The 22,025-nt window shown below is 39.7% G+C and overlaps 1 pseudogene; it reads right to left on the bottom strand.

Moving 5' to 3' along the window:
• Positions 1-451: 451 nt before the first annotated feature.
• LOC143861444 (eukaryotic translation initiation factor 6 pseudogene) lies at positions 452-6,167 on the bottom strand (annotated as a pseudogene).
• Between the last annotated feature and the right edge of the window lie 15,858 nt (positions 6,168-22,025).

Raw genomic sequence — 22,025 nt, 5'->3', positions numbered from 1 at the left:
AGAGGAGACGAGCATTTGATTTGTCTAGAAAAATAGTGGAATAGTAGTAAGTAGTGTTTGGTTGCGCGGCGGTCCTCTTGGAGAGTACATGAAAAAGTAGGGGTGTCATTACCAATATATATATATATATATATATATATATATATATATATATAGAGAGAGAGAGAGAGAGAGAGAGAGAGAGAGAGAGAGAGAGAGAAAAGTCAAGACCTTTTCCACTATTCTTCTACCAAAATTTTACCATTTTGGTAGAATTAGGTTTGAATACGAGTACGAGGGACATTAGTCCCACATGGGCGCCATATGGGGAAAAAAAACAATAATGATGTCTGAAACATGTTTGGGAGTCAAGTGGAATTTCAATGCAATATTGGCAACCAAATAAGAAATCTTCATTCATTGACATTTAAAATTCCAATGAATGCCGAGCGTTTGTGGCGCGTTTGTGCAATCAAACAGAAACAACATTTGGCATGTTGAATATACAACATGGAAAAAAATCTGCTTCCGTTAACAGTTCGTCAAGGTCCTTGATGGACGTATGCGGGCATACCGGTCCACCTCTGTTGGAGAAGGCACAGTAACTACGCATGAGAATATTCCCAGCAATTGTTTGTCGGAAAAACTATACTTCGAGTGCCTCTGCAGTCAGCTCCTCAATTTCCATCTCCAAATCAGTATGTGTAAGAGCAACATCGTCATTGCAAGCTATGCAAATTCCAGAGCTGATAGTCTCTCTTCAACGTGCTCAACAACCACTTGATCTGGTAAACTGTTCCTCAAATGTTGAAGCTCTTGGTCAATGGTATTGTGTAGCACAAGAAGCCCGTTCTTGTTTCAACACAACATTCTAATTATTCTAGTGCCTGTTTTGGAGCTATTAACCACAGGGATGACGATTCCCAACTTAGATTCAAATGTGGTGTATACTTTCTCAGCCCTCCAATTACTACCAAACGGTAGGCATTTGTTAGTTTTGAGAAAGACAAACATCATAGGAATCTCAAACTGAATTTGAGTTACCATGATATGTACACAACCAAGACAAATGTAAACAAGGGTGGCAAGCAACACAGCAAAATGATAAATTTGAGCTCGTTGAAGTCTAGTTGATGCAGCACTTTTTCCTTTTACTTTTTTGCCTCACTTCGCTTTAACAGACAATCACCGTCGAGCGCTGTTTTGATCCTTCTATATTCTAAATCTGTAATCCATAACAGCAACCTCTGGCAAATTGGCTCTGAACTTGATGAATTTGATCATTTTGTCCCGATTTTGATAAAGTCATAAACATGTGGCAACTCACTCTTCATAAGATTTGAACAGTTCTCGAGCACAATATTTCCTGAAACAACATCTACAACAGTTTTTGCAGCCACCAGATGATTCATTAGCATGTTCTTCATAAACTCTCACTTGGCTTTTTGAAGTCGTAACAATATGCACATCTAAATTATCTGCTATCCTGTCAATTTCTGAGCTAGTGCCCACATCATCAATGAGCTTAATACCAATTTTGTGCCTTGTGGCTATACCAGATTGGTCCACCATGTTTCTGTTATGTAATGGCATGACTATTGTAACTGTGCACATCTGGTAGGAAGAGACATTGTGATTTTGGTTTTTCTTGTATATTGTGTCATGCCCCTTCCGTGTCAATTGCTAATTAGTGCATCTCGTGCAGGCTGGAATAAGATCTCTTCAAACTCTGCCCCGATGCAAAGACAGCAACAGAGGTTGTTATAGTCTTACAGAGGAGATATAGAAGGTGATACAACATCTCGGATTGCAAAGGAAACTAGCAATTATGATTCATCACTTTTCAAAGGAATATTTGGTGGAAGACTGGGCACGTGACCCAACTGCATGATGTTGGCAAGTATGTTCTGTTCTTTTTGTCTTGAAGCTCAGCTATGCAGGCATGTGTAACGACTGAATTCATTCATCAATTTCCATTTGCTCTCATCCTTTTCCTTTTCTTGTTTTGTCTAGGCATGCAGCAAATACATATGCCATATTTTGTACAGGTAAGTGGAGACAGGTGCAACCTGAAGACCACATGCTAAACAAGTACTGGGAATTTCTTGGTGTGTCTAGCAGAACATCGCATCGCATCTGAGCAATGGTAATTCTTAGCAATTCTCACCAATTCAATTCTCACCTTTTTTTTTCTATTCTCCAATTCAGTCTCTGTTTGTCGGACTTATTGGTGTTTCCTCTTTTCATGTTCATTGTATTTTTTGAATCTTCTTACAGTTATCAGTCGTGAAATATTCTTGTATTTGAATACATTGTTCTCCATATCTATCATTGATTGCTGGCCACTACAATCAGAATCCATCTTATATCATGATTGGAATCATCTTTTCTATAGATCGAAGAAGAAGTTTACCATTCTCTATAACATTTCATTCAGATCTCGTCTGAATGCTCTCTCCCATATCCAAAGCAACACTCTTTTCCCTCTTTAGTGGACATTGATTTCAATACATTAATGCTATGTCCAATTTTGAAGCAATGTTTGCAATCACAAAAGTCATTCAGTGTAGAGTCTGTGCTATAACTCTTTGAAACATATTTGTTAGAGTGGAAATGAGAGAATGAGAAGAGTTAGACTAGCTCTTCCTCTCTATCATATTTATATATTAGAATTATATACACTAACTAAACTGCCCTTAGGCTTATTACATATGTCTAACACTCCCCCTCAAGCTGGAATATAGATATTATTATACATTCCTAGCTTCTTACAAATGTCATTGAGTTTAGCTTTGCTTAAGGGCTTGGTAGACACATTTGCTAGCTGATCCACAGATCGAGTGAGGGCAACCTGAACTTCGCCCCTCTGTATCCTCTGGCAAATGAAATGACAGTATACCTCAATATGCTCAGTCCTCTTATGAAATACAGGATTAATAGTAATGTAAATGGCAACTTTATTATCACAATAAAGCTGTGCTGGAAATGACGATGAAAAACCAATCTCAGATAGGAGAGATCGTAGCCAGAGAAGCTCTCCACTCGCGTGACATAGCTCAATACTCTGCTTCTGCACTAGACTTGGAATCTATATCCTGCTTTTAACTTCACCATGATACAAGGTTCTCCCCATCAAATGTACAATATCCTGTGGTGGATCTCCTGTCTGCTGGAGAACCTGCCCAATCTGGATCAAAAAAGCCTTCCACATGGGTATGTCCATGTTTCTTGAATAGGAGACCTTTCCCTGGTGCCCCTTGAATTACCGCTGCCCAGTGAGAAGTGCGTGGTGCACTCATAAACTGACTAACCACCCCAACTGCATACGAAATGTCTGGATGAGTAACAGTAAGGTAGATAAGCTTCCCAACTAGTCGGCGATTTCTACCAGGATCATCCATCAAGTCTCCTGCCATAAGTTTAGTATTGGGGTTCATAGGCACAACCGCTGGTTTCATCCCTGTGGAACCAGTCTCCTCCAACAAATCCTGTACATATTTTCTCTGTGAGAGAGATAAACTAGTACTAGAGTATGCAACCTAGGCGTCCAAAGTCCTTTGTAGCAAACTCTTTTTGTAGGAACACCTTATCACTCCTTGTAATGATGATATCGTCTACATAGTGCTATTTGACTGCTAAAAATATTTGAAATTGCTATATCTTTAACCAACTATCCTCAATAATCTCGAGAAAAAATGTCTCACGAAGGGCATGGTCCGATCCTTGGACTGTTTACTGTTACTTCAATTTGGTTTCAGCAATGTCTTAACCATTCATTGTGTGTGCTTATGAAAAGTTGACATAAAAGATTTGAAAAATGCCCCTCTTGCCAATTTCAATCCACAATAATTGCATGAGTTGTATGTTGGGCAAACTCATTTCTTTTAGTAGCATGTTGTTAACTTTGCAGCTCATAGCTTTATAAATTATAACTCATTTCTAGTCCCATTGTGCAACTTTGGTTGTTGATTTAAATAAGTGTATGTAGTTTATTTGATATTGGTTGATTACATTAGTTTTATTTTTTTATTTATGGTTGATATTCATTATTTTATATATCAGAAATGGTTGGTGAAGCTTCTAACTTTCAAAAAAAAAATCTCATGGTTGCCTAACATGGACAACAATCTGTGTGACGCACTAGTCCGTCAAGTGAAGCTAGGTAAAAGGGGGGGAATAACCGGTTCTTTTAGACCCAAGGTGTGGAATTCAGTCTTTCAAACATTTCTTTTAGACCCAAGGTGTGGAATTCAGTCTTTCAAGATTTGAACAACTCATGCAATAGAAATGATATCATGGTCAACCACTGCAAAAATCGAATGAAGACATTGAGAAAACACTATGGCGTCGTCAAGCATTTGCGACTTATTGGGTTTGGCTGGGATGGTGTGCAGAAATGCTAGCGGTCGACAAACATGTATGAGATGTCTATCTTTAGGTACAACTCCTACTTTAAAAGTCATACATGTGCTAATTATAATTTGTTTAAAATAATGGAATTGAATTTAATATAATTTCATATATTTTGCAGGCTCATTTTGAGGCAAAATTTATAGGAAGAACAATATGTGCCAAATTTCGATGCATTGATTATTATTATTACTGGCGATGACTTAGCTGAAGGTAGAAGATCCAAAACTGGCATCGAGGTAAATACTAACGAATGAGTCTAAAACTTGAAGGACCTTAACACCAACAGTGAAATAACACTTAAGGATGATGATGGGCTAGGAGTTGAGGGTGGTATGGAGGATTCATTCATGGGTAATAGTTTGTCTAGGCAGAGTAGATCTTGATCTCCAACATTAGGCCCATCCACACTAACTAAAAAGAAAAGAAAGACTACTAGCTAATACATTGCTGAAACAATGACTGATTTGAGCAATGCTATTAGAGAACTAAGCACTATTAACAAGCGTTTAGTGAAAAGGGTACTTGATGAGGCTATAAAGATTTCAAATGTTGATATTTCATTTCAAGATCGAGCTCGACAGGTCATGATTGCAGATGGGAATACAACAATGTGGTTCTTGAACCTCCCCGGTGATGAAGAAAAGATGGCCTTAGCATTTACTTAATGCTTGAGAGGCAAGGATTCTCCCTCCCTCCTCCCTTATACTTGGCATTTTATTTTTACTTTTGGACATGTGGTAGTTTACTTTTCAAGAAGTAGAATTTCAGTTTTGATGTGTAGATGTCATTACTTTTATATGATGGCATTTTAATATCTAGTGGCCGAGTTATGGACATGTAATTTAGCTTTGATGTGTGGGCGCGATTTCTTTTATAGTTTAGTTGATATGTAGACATGATTTCTATATTGGCCCCTTCGATGTTTCCAACAATTTGGTTTTCAACAATATGGGTACTTTGAACATTTCCTGTATGATATCGGATAGGCAATAGATAGCAAACCAATGCTGGGAACCCTTTAGTTTTATTGGTAATTGAACTTTCATTATGGTTCGATACAAAAACATAAATTCCAAAAAATATTGTCCTTAATTTATAAACCAAATGCAAAAAAATGTTTTTCTTGAAAAATATTTTCCTTTTCAGGATTGGTAAATCCTAATAGTAGAATTTTATTTTTATTTTTTTTATTTTTTTGGAATTGTTTGGAAAATCACGCAAAGAAAAAAAAATCCCCAAGAAGAAATTTTCTACCAGAATTTTTTTTTTAATACAAACAAGCCCTATGTCATGGTTTAGTTTTTATTGTTTTTTGAATTGGAAATGGGTAAAGTATTTCTTTCGCCACATAAAATAGAACAGTAAAATTTTTAAGAAGGTAATTGTTTCTCCCTTCAGTCAATTTGGACATGCAACCCTCAACTCAACTCAACTAAGCCTTTGTCCCAAACTAGTTGGGGTCGGCTAATGAATCCTTTAGAAAATTTTGATGAAGAAGGTGAAAGGATCTACCTGGCTCAAATTGACTAGGTTTAATCCTGACACTCGGTGGGTTCGTCTACATGGATCATTTTCTTCTATTCTCTCCTATTCAAGGTCATGTTCTCTGTGATGTTCATAGCCCTCAAGTCTTTCCTCACTGTTTCTACGCAAGCCGTTTTCGGTCTGCCCTTACCTCTTTATACTCCAACTTGGCACGAGTCACTTCTTCTCACTGAAGCATCCAAAGGCCTACGTTGGATATGCCCAAACCATTTGAAGCAGTGCTCTCTCATCTTCTCCTTAATTGGTGCCACCCCCACCTTTTTACGGATGTCTTCATTTTTAATTCGATCTAACCTTGTGTAGCCACACATCCATCCAAGCATCCGCACCTCCGTTACACTCATCTTATGCACATGCTACTTCTTGGTGGCCCAACATTCTGAACCGTATAGCATGGCTGGCCTCACAGCTGTCTTATAAAACTTTTCCTTCAACTTGGTAGGTATTTTTATGGTCGCACAGAACTCGGGAAGCATGCTTCCACTTCAACCTCTTATTCTGTGGTTAACATCCTCTTCAATCTCTCCTTCCTTATGTAGGATTGAACCAAGATAGCATAAAATATCCCTCTTAGGTACCTTCAATCCAGTAATATTTACTACGTCCTCGCCTCGCCTCCTTACATTACTAAAGTTGCACTCCATATACTCAGTCTTGTGAAAATTATGTGTAAGCTGAAATTTTATTTTTTTGAAAGTTAATGTTTCCATTAATAAATCAAAGGTCTTAAAATTGAAAGGGGACATGATTTCCCCAAAAAAACTAAAGTACAGACCAGTGACTCCCCCCCCCCCCCCCAATGGCCCTATGATCAACAAATATCATCGATTCATTGAATACCACCTGTGTGTCTGTCTAATGTGTCCCCTCTCTTGCCAGACCCCGTCCACCATATAGTTTGCCGATCGCTGCCTATATGTAACTTGAGGAGAAATAGTACGGCTGAGATCACGAATCTCATCCAGTGTTTGGGATAGTCGCCAAGGACCGGAACAATGGTTCAATGCCCAAGCGATAACGTTGGAGGAGTCCCCTTCGACAATAAGGGGGCCACGATTGTGCTTTTTGTACCATCTGAGCGCGAAAATAAGGGCCCCCGCCTCCGCTTCGTTCGCGTCTGTTGAGAGAAGAGATTAAGATGAACATAATGAGTTGGAGATAGCTCCCCGTCACTTGGTATTTACATAAAGAGAGAAAGAGTACAAAGACGAGTGCCTGTAGGCACATATACACCTTCTAACAATCCCCCTCAAGCTGGAATGTATATATCATACATTCCTAGCTTGTTACAAATGTCACTCAGCTTTACTTAAGGGCTTGGTAAACATATCAACCAACTGATCCACTGATCTAGTAAAAACAGTGTATATCTCTTCTGTCTGGATTCTGTGACGGATGAAATGACAATCCACCTCATTGTGTTTAGTCCGGTCATGAAAGATCGGATTTGTAGCAATGTGAATTGCAGCCTTATTATCACAATACAACTGAGAAGGAGATGAAGTAGTGAGACCGATTTCTGACAGAAGAGAGTGTAATCAGATGAGCTCTCCACTCGTGTGTGCCATAGCCCTGTATTCGGCTTCTACACTAGATATGGCTATGACATCTTGTTTCTTGTTTCGCCATGACACCAAGTTACCTCCTACGGAGGTACAATATCCAGTGATTGATCTCCTATCTGTTAGAGATCCTTCCCAATTTGCATCAGTGAACCCTTCTATCTTCTCATGACCGTGCTGCTTAAATAATAGGGCTCTTCCTGGAGCACCTTCAAGTACCTGAGAATTTGGATCACCGCCGCCCAGTGAGAGGTACGAGGTGAGCTCATATACTGGCTATTACCCCAACAGCAAATGAGATGTCTGGGCAAGTGACTATAAGATATATGAGCTTGCCAACCAACCTCATAATTTTGTCAGGGTCATCTAACAAATCTCCCTCCTCTAGAAGGAGTTTCACATTCGGTTCCATGGGCACAACAAGAAGTTCTATCCCAAGGGAACTTGTCTCTTCTAATAAATCCAATACGTATTTCCTTTGTGAGAGGGAAAGGCCTCTGCTGGAATAGGCTACCTCAATCCCAAGAAAGTACCTTAGGCGATCCAAATCTTTGGTGAACTCTTTTTACAAGAGGGACTTCAACTTCTGAATACCAACTGAGTCACTCCCAGTAATGATAATATCATCAGCATATACTATCAGAAGAACACAACCAGCACACAACCAGCAGTAGACTGATTGCTAAAGACGAAGTGATCGACAACACATTGTTTCATGCCAAACCGCATGACAGCCTCACTGAATCTCCCAAACCATGCTCTAGGACATTGTTTTAGGCCATAGAGAGATTTTCTCAAACGACAAACTGAGGAGAACATCTCCCCCCGAGCAGCATACCCAGGAGGTTGCTCCATGTACACCTCCTCGGTAAGATCACCATGAAGAAAGGCGTTCTTCACATTTAGCTGATAGAGGGGCCAACCATGGTTAACCGTCAAGGAAATCAACACGCAAACAGAGAGAATCTTAGCGACAGGAGAGAAGGTCTCGGTGTAGTCGACCCAAAGGTCTGCGTATACCTCTTCGAAACTAATCGCGCCTTGAGGCGCTCAACTGCCCATCTGGCAAGTACTTGATGGAGAAAATCTATCGACACCCCACAGTACGAGCACCCTAAGGAAGAGAGACCAAATCCCAAGTTTGATTGATCTGAAGAGCACCCATCTCAAGGTCCATAGCAGTGAGCCATCGGGGGTGAACAAGAGCCTCGGCCAAAGACTGCGGCAAAGAAACATAAGACAAAGAAGATACAAAGCTGTGAAAGATAGGAGTGAGATTATCATAGGAAACAAAGTTAGAAATAGGATGGGCAGTAGAGTGAGAACGAGTATGAGAAGCAATAAGGGAATCTGAAGCAACATCAGGAGCAGGAAGAAGAGGTACCTGAGAGGTAGGGGCCGGTATCTCCAGCTGAAAAGATGACTCCTTGAGCGGAGGTAGATGTGCATCGTGTCTTGGACACCGCTAATAGGTCCTCATAGCAAGAGGAGGAGGAGGAGGAGCCGCTGGTACCTGCAATGGAGAAGTGTACTCTACATGCAATGATGAAGAAGGGGACACAACCAGGTCCGGAAGAACCGGAAGGGGAAGAGGGATCTCCAAATTGAGTACTGGCACTACTCTCATGACAAGTAGTAAAGAAGGACTCGGACTCAAAAAAGGTGAAGTCAACGGCATCGAATAATCTGCGTAAAAAAACGGAAATGAATAATCTGCGTAACCGGGGACTATAATATTGATAACCCTTCTTGGTATGAGAGTAACCCAGTAATACACAGCGCTCGACCCTAGGGTCTAATTTATCGAGACTGGGACTTAGAAAAAAGCAAACAGAACCAAAGACCCGGGGATTTAGAGGAAATGGATCCCGCTGAGGATATAAGACAGTGAAATGGGATTAACCACCGATAACCGATGAGGGAAGACGGTTAACCAAGAAACATGAGGTAAGGATGGCATCACTCCAATACGCTTTAGGAACCCGCATTTGAAAGAGGAGAGTGCAGCCCACATCAAGTAAATACCTCAATTTCCTCTTAGCAACACCATTTTGTTGAGAAGTGTAAGCACAAGAGGACTGGTACACTATACCATGAGTAGAGAGAAAATCCTTAAAGTTATTAGTGGTAGAAAATATTTCCTAGCGTTATCGGTGCGCAAACATTTCAGTGTACAATTATATTGGTTTGTGACCTCAGCATGAAAAGTACGAAAAACAAGAAAAACCTTAGATCAGTTTTAAGTAAGAAGAGTCATTTCATACGAGAGAAGCCGTTAACAAACACAATAAAATATCTATATCCAACAAAAGACAGTCCTTGAGGGACCACATACATCAGAATGTAGGGCTGCAAATGAACCGAGCCGTCTCGCGATCATGTTTGGGTTCGGCTCGTTAAAAGCTCGGCTCGGGCTTGTTCGTTTACTAAACGAGCCGAACCCGAGCCTAAAAATTATGCTCGCCAAATAAACGAGCTGAACTTGAGCTTTGTATAGTTCAGCTCAGAAAAGCTCGCAAGCTTTTTAGGCTCGGTTCATAAACGAGTCGAGCCGAGCTTTAAAGCTTGGATTATGTTTGCTTTTTATATATAAAATAAAAGAATGTGGGTTGTTTATCACAAATGAAAGTTTGGCCGAGTGGTTAAGGCGCTGGATTTAGAGGGGGCTTGGGTTCAAATCCCACAGATGCATGTTTTTATCATTCTTGAGACGAGCCGAGCCGAACTTAAGCTCGGTTCGTTCCCACTTAACGAGCCGAGCTTTTTCGAAAACTAAACGAGCCGAGCCGAACACGAGCCTTCATAAAAACTAAACGAGCCGAGCCCGAACACCCCAAAGCTCGGCTCGGCTCGGCTCATTTGCAGCCCTATCAAAAATGGACCAACTCAAAAGGACGGGAGACCCGACTAACTAATCTGGGCACGCGATGGTGTTTCCCAAGTTCGCAGTACTCGCACTGAAATGACTGTAGGGGGCCAAAAACAATGGACGTCTGCTAAAGTCATTGAAGAGATGGATGGCCAAGGCGACAGTGCCACTGGTAGGCATCGATGGAGCTATGCAAAACGGCGCGTGGGGAACTACAATCCAGACGATAAAACCAATCAAGAGATCTTGAAAGAGACAATAAGATGGATAAAATAATATAGAGAAGTTAAGACTTTCGATAAGTTAGCTAAAAGAAAGTAAACTAAAAGATGATTTAAGAACACAAATAACGAAGGATAAGGTAAGGCCAGGATGGGGAGAAATAATACCAACACTGAAGATGGGAGTAGTGGTCCCATCAGGAATAGTAACAGAGTGAGAAACAGAATGAAGAGACCGAAATGAACTAAGTTGACAAGGATTACCCACCATATGGTTCGAGGCCTCGGAGTCAATAATCCAGGAGCTGGAGTTAGTAAGGAGGGAGGCAAGATAGCTACCTAGCTATACAAAACTCGCGGTGGGAAGGCGAGTGCCCAAAGCAAGCGCTGAAACTCATAGTCGGCACAGGAGAGGAGGAAAGTATCATTAGGAACTGCTGGACCGGCGGTGAAATATGTAGGTGCATCAGAAGGATCGGTGTCTGTGATGTGAGCGAAACAGTGAAGGCGAAGCTCTGGATGTAGGGCATAGCAAGTATCAACATGATGGCCCTCCCTCCAACAATGAGTACAATATGGGCGGACACAGCCACCGGCATCCCGGCCACCACCTCTACCTCGATAACCCTTACCACGGCCAAATGTACTGCCACCGCGGCCGGAACGATCACCACTTTCATATGCAACGAGAGCCAAACCATCAACAGGGACGGCATGAGATGACTAAGATGCAGGAAGTCAGGGCCCAATGTGTCAAGGAAGTGAACAACGCGTAGCTGGTCCCGTTGTCGAGCTAGAACAGTCAGATCAGCGGTAAGAGGCATGAGTAGGATATCGACACTTGTGCTTTTCTTCCTGATATGCTTGCAAGGTAAATAATAATTATTACGACTTATGTTACCTAATTTGATAGCTCCCTCGAATCTGATTTGGGTATGCAATTCATATTTCGCGAGTTTCATATGACCCACTTTACTTCTTTGGTTCTCTTCAGCTTGCTAATTTGGTTTCGCCCTTAGAAGCACGAAACGGGTGTGGAAGCGAGGGCGGAGGCGGGGCGGGGGCGGAGGCGAAGGTGGAGGCGGGAGCGGGGAAGCGTGGAGTCTAGAAGAGTCTAAGTTTGGGAGCGCCATGGGAGTGTGTATGCAATATTTTCTTTATATATCTTTCAAAATTCAAGTACATCAAATAGTTTATAACCATTTTCATATGTATCTTTCAAAATTTAACTACATCTAAAAGCTAATTTCTAACCATTTTCAACATCTTCATTGGTGTGCACTCGTTCCTCATGCCTTCTGAAGTTGCACAAGCCTTTGTGCTTGCTCCAATGAAGTACTTTGCATAGTTTGAGGAGTTTGATGTAAGGAAGTTAGTGATGGTGAGACTTATAGAGTAATAGAAGCGGTCTGGGAGAGTCATTAGAGCGGTTCCCGTCTATCTGGGACCGCGCTCCCTAGAAGCTCCTTCCTAAGGAGCGCCGAATCGAGGTTCCAAGATGGGAGCGGCACCCCAAGAGAAGGTTTCTGCTTCTAAGGTTTCGCCCTTACTCAACGTGTACACACAACTTATGTATAGTTTGGTTAAAACTGCAGCCACTACTGCCAAAACCCAGCTTCCAGTAACACTGCTGAATTTAAGAGAAGTTCGGATTACCACTTAAGTAAATTTAAAGATGGTCGTCCCCTAAAAAATTTGGAGTTATTTAGTCATCGTCATTCATAAATACATAATGCCATCGAACATGCCTATGAAGGTATGTTTCTCTATATTGAAGCACGACGTATCCATATAAAGCACAAGTGAAAATCATCATCGTTTGTTGTATCAGAGAATCAACAACATGAATACATGATGATTTGGGCTTTGAGAGGTACAGCGAGCACAATTCCAAAGAAGTATAAGACAAGAGAAAGAGATTTTCAGTCTAAGATTCAGAGAATTTTCAATATAAGTGACAGAGTTGGGATTTGATAGGGACTTTCTCAAAAAGGCATTTCACGGATGACTGTTGCATGAGAGAGCAGCCACCTCAGATGAATTAAATGAATACTACAAAATCTGCTGAAAAGTGAGCCTAGGTGGCTGCTCTCTCACGCAACAGCCATCCGCTAAATGCCTTTCTGCGAAAGTCGCTGGCAAATCTCGATGGAGTTTGAATATGTAACCCATTCGCTTGTATATTTGATTTGAAATTGGTGATACCCTAGTTTATATTATAGATATTATATTTTTGATTGATTTTATCTATGGTTTATTAGGAATGTAGATATTCAAGTTCCTAGTACTAACCAAAACTCTGCTTGTTAGACATTAGGTATGGACCATCATCCTCATTGGACTTCTGGTGGAGCAAACACATTTAGGGAGGTCTGAGAATGGTTTTTTAAAAGTTGCATGGAAGGATAAGGAATTCAAATCTAATATTACAGGGGACCATTGCAAGAGTTGATTGAAAACTTAGAGAAACCAATACCTTATTGTAAAGAGCATATCGAAGGTGATTGCTGGTGATAGTCAGGGAAGATCATATGGAAGTACACATGCTAAATTGTAGTGGTAATTGATATGGTATTCTCAAAATTATTGGATATATACATAATATAACTTATTTTCTCCGCAGGTAGAGCCCAATGCAATACAATTTCGAAGAAAGTCTTTGCCAAACTATCATGACTTGCCCATCATTATGGGAAACGATCAAGATGGAAGCAAATACAAAATGAGCAATGAAGTGGAAGCTGATAACAATATTGCAGGATTGGATGATGTGACTTCAGTTTTGGATGATAACATGGAACCTATCACTCATGTGCACAACTTCAATTCACTATAATTTGTGCAAAATTTAGGAAAGTCTCCCTTCTTTGTGCAAAATTTACTATAATTTTTGCCCCCTTGTACAAAATTTTAGATAGAAATTTCTTCTATCTTAATTTTAAGATAGATAAAAAATTACTATAATTTTTGCCCCCCTTGTGCAAAATTTCTAACATCGCCCCTGTCTCTAGAGAAGAGGAAGAAGGCTATGGATCTGGTGTCTTTTTTGGTTGAAAAGGACACTTTTGATCAATAAATGCTGCTTATCTAACGGTTAGATCATTCTACAATCCAAATCGGCTCTGTAGTGATTGTGGCTTTGTGTAAAACTCGGTCCATCTCGTAACGGTCATTTGACCGTTAGATCGTGACCGATCGCCAACCTGAGGCCCGGACCGCAGCTGTTCTGTATATGATCCTTGTTATGCAATTGGACGCGATTTGGCAATCAAGATCGCACCTGATCTAGCACCGACCATTGTCATGTGATCCGATCATACAAACCAATTACAATTATGATCAACGGCTCAGATCTAATTTAGAAAAATTTAAGCAATCCAATCGCTCCTCATAACGATGCGGACGTGAAAAAATGAATTGGAATTAGTGTCAAGAGCACAACGAAATAAAAAAGCAAAAATCCATGTAGTACTTTATAATGAAAGGGTGCAATTTGGGTCGGGTCAGGTTGAGCTTTTGTTAAAAAATGAATTGGAATCAATTCTACTGCGACCCAATTTTATGGCAAGAGCTCAACTCGAATCCCCAAAAAACGAGCCAAGTTGCACCCTTTCATGGTTTAGAGTTGTTTGCTTTCGATGGTTTAGAGGGAAATGGTATGATTATGGTTAATTTAGAGGGATATCATCATAAATTGAAGTTCCCTCTAAATAAAAATTGAATAGGGTTGGTTTAAGTTATCTTCTTCTTGTGTAAAAATAAATTAAGAAATTTCTGAAATATTTTCTCTTTCCAAACTTTTCCAGAAAATCCCTGCAATCCCAGGGCCAAATGAAAGTATTTATTTTATCAAAGTGGCAGGTATGGAAGGTCATGCTTTTATCATAACAACGGGTTTGGATGCTCTCTCGAACCTTGCTTACTCCAAATTGTGGCCCCTGTTATGAATTGGCCAAAGTTGCAGGGGAAAATGATATTTTCGCCCCTTTTTTTGGGACAGCCCTTCTGGGCTGAAAGAGTAGTCATAAGACTCATAAATACATTAGGGGGGGGGCTGTTAGAAGTACAAAAAAAACAGAAGAATATATCACTAACCGGTTGCATGCGGTCCTAATTCCTAACCACCCAATCAGTTGTTTTTTACAGTTGGACCATTGCCCGCTTTTAGCTGAAGATTTGAATGCTACTAATCAAAAGGTCAACAAAATTCATAAATTTAAGGACCAATTACCAATGGGGCACAAAAAGATGATGTAATTATCAATATGACCCATGGTTTTCTGAAATTATGAATGAGGGACAAAAGAGGTCTTGTCAGTAAAAGTTGGACAAAAATGCCCTTTGGCATTTACAACAAGTTTTCACCTTGTTTTTTTCTTCTTCCCTCTTCTTTTACTTTTCCATTTTCACCTTTTTGATTTTTTACCCTACTTGTCATCTTCCTCCTCATTCAGCTACCATTGTTGCTTGCAAATTTTGAAAACTTGAAAGTTAGTTCTTACTATCTATCTCTTTGTATCCCAAAAACTTGAAAGTTGAGTATTTTTTACCTACTAGTCATCTTCCTCTGTTTCTGATTTATCTTGTTTAGGGTTTAAACAGTTTTTATTTTAGGGTGTGACCTGGAGATGATGCATGGATTGTTTCACTCACTTTTTGGAAGACAAGTGGTTGTATAAGAAAAAGTTGATGACATTAGAAGAGTTGCTATAGGCAGGGGGTTTTGTAGCATAAGGGGTTTATCAACTCTCTGGAAGGGGCTTAGCAGCTCTCAAAAGTAGGGTTACCAATTTTCGAATGGGCTTATCAAGTCCCTAAAAATTGGCTAAGGGTACTAAATTTTTGGAAGGGGGTTTTCAAGTCTCCGGGAATGGGGTTACCAATTTCCAAATGGGCTTATCAAGTCCCTGAAAATTGGCCGAGGGTACTCGAGTTTTGGAATGGGGTTTTCAAGCCTCTGGGATTGGGGTTATCTAGTATAAAAATGAGGTTACCAATTTCCAAACGGGCTTATCAAGTCCCTGAAAAATGGCAGAGGATAATGGTGTTTTGGAATGGGGGGTTTTCAAGCCTCTGGGATTGGGGTTATCAAGTATCAAAAATGGGGTTACCAATTTCCAAACAGGCTTATCAAGTCCCTAAAAATTGGTCGAGGGTACTAGAGTTTTGGAAGGGGGCTTTCAGGTATCTGTGATTGGGGTTATCTAGTATAAAATGGGGTTACCAATTTCCGAACGGGCTTATCAAGTCCCTAAAAAAATGGCCGAGGGTACTGGAGTTTTGGAAGGGGGTTTTCAAGCCTCTGGGATAGGGGTTTTCTCGTATAAAAAGTGGGGTTACCAATTTCCGAATGGACTTATCAAGTCCTTTATGAACACGTTTTTACTTCTTGTTTTGTTTTCACTCGTTCTTTTTCACAGTTTTTTTCCTTTCTACGCTATGATTCATCTTCCTCATCCGCCATTGAAAAGGAGAAGGAGAAATGTAAAACCCTAAAACAGATGAAAAACAAAACCTAGATACAGAGAGATAGATGGGAATGAACTCACGTTTCAAGTTTTCAAAACTTCCAAGCAACAATGGTGGCTGAACGATGAGGAAGATGACTGGTAGGGTAAAAAAATAATGTTGAAAATGGAAAAGTAAAAAAAAAAAAAAAGAGGGAAAAAAGAGAGAAGGGGGAAAAGTGGAAAAGTAAAACCTGTTACTTAAGAAAAGGGCATTTTTGTCCAGCTATTACTGAAAAGACCTCTTTTGTCCCTAGTTGATAATTTCATAAAAGCATGGGTCCTGTTTATAATTAGGTCATTTTTATGTCCCCCATTGGTAATTTTTCCTAAATATAATTTGATAAGATGGATCCAATGGGGCCACTTCTGTAGCTGGTTTTTGCAAGGGCACCTTTCAGTTTAACATTCATCCAAAAAAAAAATACATTTGCATATAATTTTTATAATAGTTTTAGAAATTATCAAGATAATGGCTTCCAAATAGGCCTTAGATTGCTGTTTGCAAATGAGATTAAATTTAAGTAATATCATTCACAAATGAGGACTAATTTTGGTGGCATCCAAAGAGGCCCTATATCATTTCTAAAACTATTACAACCATTATCTCCAAATAATCATACTTCAAGGCCATCTATAGATAAGAAAAAGGAGGAATGATAGATGCAAGGGTGCCCTTGCATAAACAGAGGCCCCACATGTATTACGGAATTTTAAGTAGGAAGCAACCAATAGGGTATTTTGGTCTAAAAGTGTTTTTTTTAGGGTTTTAGAACTTTCTAGTGCTCCTCGTTCTTCATACATATTGTAAGCCTTAGGGTACTTTTACGAATGCTATGTTATGTGATGATGAAAAAAAGATTTGAAGTTCTTTCTCTTATGTGGATGTGATGTCTACTTCTTGTCGAGGTAGGATGCCTTGCTCTTCCCTAAGGTGCAATGCCTAGGAACCCCTTGGTGTGATGCCTTAGGTTTTGGTTGGTGAGAATCCAACCTTGCTATTTATCTCTTTCATGTTTCTTTTCTTTCTGATTTTTCCCATAAATCACTGTCCTAGGAACCAGAAAACCTCTCTTGCATTATGTTTCCCTCATCTTCTACACAAAACCCCTAAAATATCCATTAAATAAATTTCTCAACCGTAGAAACATCATTCAAATCCATCCCTATCTCGTGTCTCTCTCCTTTTGTTCCAAAACTCATTTTGCACCTTCCTTGCATCTTTTGAAAGCTTCACGGTATCCTTCGAAAACCTCCCAGCACACGTTTGTGCCATTCTAAACCTACCCTAAACCTAGTAGAAATATTTTTCCAATCCCATAATTATTTTAGGAACCAAAACCTAATTTTTACCCATCATTTTCACCCCATCTGTCCCTTCATAGACCCATCCGTCATCAGATTTGGTATAAGACTGAAATATCAGTTAACCTTCGGTCGTCATGCATTAATTTGGTATCAGAGCTCAGGGTGGAAACATGTCGTTTAGATGCACTGAAAATCGAATAGTTAAATTGTTGGAAGGCTTAAAGTCCAAATCTGATGGGTTGCTATCCCACTTGGATTGTGTGGGTCACATTTACCAAGATTTTTATGCTTGTCCTCTAGCCATAGAAACTTCGAAGATTGCACAGAGTCCAGAGATTGTTCCAGAACAACCTTTATTGATACCTTATTTAGAGAGCACGAAATTAGAACAACAGACAAAAGCCATAATCGTCATACATAGATGGTTCCGATTGAAGTTAGTTCGTGAACATTATATGAGAATCAAGAGAGCAACGACTGCCATACAACACGCCTGGAAGAGGAAAGTCACTCGACCTAATCAGCAGCTAGCAGCTGTTACTCAAGAATTCAACATGGTTCCATCACATCCATCGGAGAGCTCGGCCGAGAGTTCACACACACCTTTTTAACAACTACCCTTGCCACAAGTGTATCGATGTTTTGATCGTTGTTAAAGAGAAGAAGGATCATACCCTCAAGGAATATTGTGACGCCACCAGACCGAATTTCAGGTCTAGGTACATAACAGTGCCACATATTCATCAAACCACGAATATGTAAGGCATTCTCACTGGAACCATGCAATAAACAGAGCCGCTAAATAATGACCAATTTATTAATCAACTATCAGAGTAATCAATGCGGAAACTAAATATCTTTGTCCAACGGACTACATCAATTAAACTAAATGAAATAATTAGATGTTCATTCCTACTAAACTACTATCTCAATTAACTGAATAATTGGAAATAATAAACCCCTAAACTGTCGCCCTTGCTCACACCCGAAGCCGACGCAATAAGCATCCTATTGTTCTCCACCTGTAACATAGAATGCGAGGAATGAGCTACCGCCCAGTGAAATATATATGTCTACACTAATAACATGATATTGACCCTTGTGTACACCAACACAGTCAATATCAATAAAGAACATGCATAACTTTGCATAATAAGTCATATTCAATATGTAGAACATATTTACTCACCCGTGGTACTTGTCTGTGTTTGTTTCCGATGGACAAGATCCTCAAATCACTGTGTAGCATTATCAACTACAATCCATATTAACCATTAATTAACACTTTGGATTAATATCTAATTTTTATGGGGCAGATCTGTGCCCTTCAGAACTAATTGGAAAACCTCCCAAAATCGGCCCCTCATAGTGTGTTCGGGCGTCCGAGACTTGTGATTTGGGTTTTCCCAATTCGCGCAAGAACATTATTTTCTCCGGTTTTCTACCCGAAAACCCCTCATTCTTCTTCCTTTAAGCATATTAAAATATCTTAACAAATTACCTTTTGATTTCCTCGATTGATTAGGATATCAACGCGAAACGAAAACGAAGATCTTCGGAAAAATCAATTCCCACAATCCCAATCTTTGGTTCTTGACTCGAGAAACACAAAAGCTAATTCAATTACTATAAGTACACTATAATCTTCATTCCAAAGAGATTTGAATCTCTATAGAGAGTAAAATAAACCATAATTTTATTTTATTTATATTTACATACCTCTTTAGGAGATGGATTCCCAAGCGTTTCTCCATTCTCATCTCCCAAAACTCCACATGTTTTCTCTTTAGGGTTAAAGTTCTAAAATCCGTAGCTTAAGTGTGTTTTTATTGATTCTTGTTTTTAAGAGTCCTAATTTAGTAGTCTTTTAGAAACCCTAATCTATTCAAACTAGGAAACTAATCATCCCCCTTTTCTTTATTTTATTAAATAAACTATTTTTTTTATTATCTACGGGATCAAAATACCCCTCCAAAAAGGTGTACCGTTTTGGGGTATTTCAAATATGTTGCTCGATTCAAAGTCGAGGCCTTGGAAATCTAGAAACTCAACAACTCTATAGCTTTGATCGTGATGCAAATGGGAGTCTGGAACTGTGATCTTAAGCTTCCAATTGGTATGCTTTCATTCTAGTGCGAGGTTTAGCCTGGCGAGGAGTGCCTCATATGTGAAGACTTTATTGACAAGCCTTTGGTAGGTAGCTCCAGCATTCCTCATGCCTATGGGCATGACCAGGTAACAAAAGAGTCCTTGCTAAATGATGAAGGACTTTTTCGGGATGTCCAGTCTGAACATCTAGATATGATTATAGCCAGAGAAGGCATCCATAGAGCTCAAGTGTTCATGGCCCGAAGTAGCATAAATAAGGAGGTCGATTCGGGGGAGAGGGTAGTGGTCCTTAGGGCAGGCTCGGTTAAGATCAGTGAACAACAATGCAGTCGACCAGGAGAAGGTAGGATTGACGCTCATCTTGTGAACAACAATCTTGGAAGAAACCCATGGTATATATGTTGCCGACCAGGAGAAAACATCGGTGTTCGTTGTTAAGAAATTTATGAGGTTGATCCGAAGTTTACCTCTAAGTAGTGAACCGATATGGACAGTGCAATCGTTGCTGCATTCAAGGACTGGCATCTCAATTATTTCTTCGACAGGTTCTCCTCGAATGATCTGAGTTTCATCTCGAATATTTGGTGCCTCAATGAAGAGGGCATCTTTCACCTTAATGGTGCCCTTTAGGGCGGTGACATAGCACGGGGGGCACCTCTTAGTCGGCTTTCACCTCATCTATGCCGTGATCAGTGGGGAACTTTATCTTAAGATGACTGGTAAAGACTACGGCCTTCAAGGTGTTCAAAGCAGGTCAGTCGATAATGGCATTGTAAGCCGAAGGAACATATACGACCATAAAAGTTTGCATGATCGTTCTCTAACATGGGTCGGCACCTACGGTGATAGGAAGCTCAATTTACCCTTCAACCTTGACCGTGTCCCCATAAAATATGTACATGGACCAATCCACTGGTATAAGTCGATCTAATCCGAGCTTCATTTCCTTGAATGCAACGAGTACAAGATATTGATCGAACTTCTGTTGTTGGAGAGAATTCCTTTGATGTCAAAGTCCACAATAGTCATTGTCACGACCACAGCATCATTATGAGGCAAGTGAGCATCGGTGTAATCTTCATCAAAAAAAGAAATTACCTGACTGGTCTTAGATGACTCAATTTTTTATTTCTTACTCGGACTTTGCATAGAGTGTACTTGATTGGTGTAGGCTTTCCACCCGGCGGTGGAAGGTCCTCCAGCTATTGGACCTCCAGCAACGGTATTGATGACTCCGACAAGAGTGAGGTGCTGTCTTTCATGTTGGAAGGGTTTTCACTCCCAGGCGAAATTACTACGCGCAACGGAACTAGAATTCGCGTAGAGGAAAAAATTTCTTCGATTTCGCTCGTGTAGACACCCTATTTTGACCGGACCCTAAGCCATCATGTTTGAATAAAAATATCACAAATAAGTGAATTAGAGTCCTAAAATTCACCCAAAGATAGTTTAGGATCCCAAGAAGGTCCCTGCTAAATTTCAGAAAAATCAGATAAAAATTACCTAATAAGACGAGCTGAGTTTGCATCACAGTGCAAAAAGATGTGTGAATTATCCAATTAACCAATCAACTTATACACTAAAACCAAAAGGTGGATGCATTAGCTGAACAAGAAGAGAACCTTAGCTTCATATCTAAGCTACCTTGGTATGGGGGGGTGGTTTAACCTACTAATTTTCCATTAAAAAATTTTCCCCAAGACCATCCTTTTTGAACAAAACAGTAGGATTAAAAATACTCAAAAGGGGCTGTCCACTGGCAAATAAAAGGGTGCAAAAATTATTAAAGCCTATAAATAGTAGTTTAAACCTTGTTCATTTTCATTTTTCAGACCTAGTATCGAGAAAACTCTAGTTGAGTGGAGAGAAAAGGAGTTTTCCATGATTTTCGGCCTATAAACAGTAGCTTTTCTCCGACGAGATCCCAAGCTTTGGCCATTTCACCCCTATTTCCGATTAACCTCTTCATTTGCCAATCTCTTCTTCGATTTCTCTCTTTGAAATTGCACTATAAACCCTAGACCTATCATTTTTCTTCATTAACAAGAGATCTAAACTATGTCTTAGCTCCATAAAACTTTAGATCCGAGAGCTTAAATCTTAGATTTGATTCTCATCTTTCCCCTTCAAACTTCATTTGTGAAAATTTCAAATGATGATCGTCAAATTTGACATCATTGAAGAAGAATAAGCAATTCGATTGATGCCTCGAGGATCTGAAGTGAGAAGGTAAGAAGGAAAAAATGAGAAGAAAAGGTAAATGTTTCTATCGAATTTGATTTCTCTCAATTCTTTTGCATGCATAGTTATTTCCATGTGGATCTAAGTTATAACATTGATTTGTTGATCATGTTGTTTTTTATGGTTATGATCTTACTGATTTGTTATTTATTGATAATTTTGTGTTATTTTATCATTTGATGCCTATAATCCCATGGATCTGAGGCTATCTTGCTATTTAATGTTTGAGATTTCATTGATCTGTTCAGAGCATAAAATCCTCATGTTCAGC

The sequence above is a fragment of the Tasmannia lanceolata genome, unplaced genomic scaffold, assembly GCF_043159265.1.
Source record: "Tasmannia lanceolata isolate RefF3 unplaced genomic scaffold, GAP_Taslan_0.1 ptg000037l, whole genome shotgun sequence".
NCBI classification, from domain to species: domain Eukaryota; kingdom Viridiplantae; phylum Streptophyta; class Magnoliopsida; order Canellales; family Winteraceae; genus Tasmannia; species Tasmannia lanceolata.
This window is presented reverse-complemented; position numbering and strand designations above follow the sequence as displayed.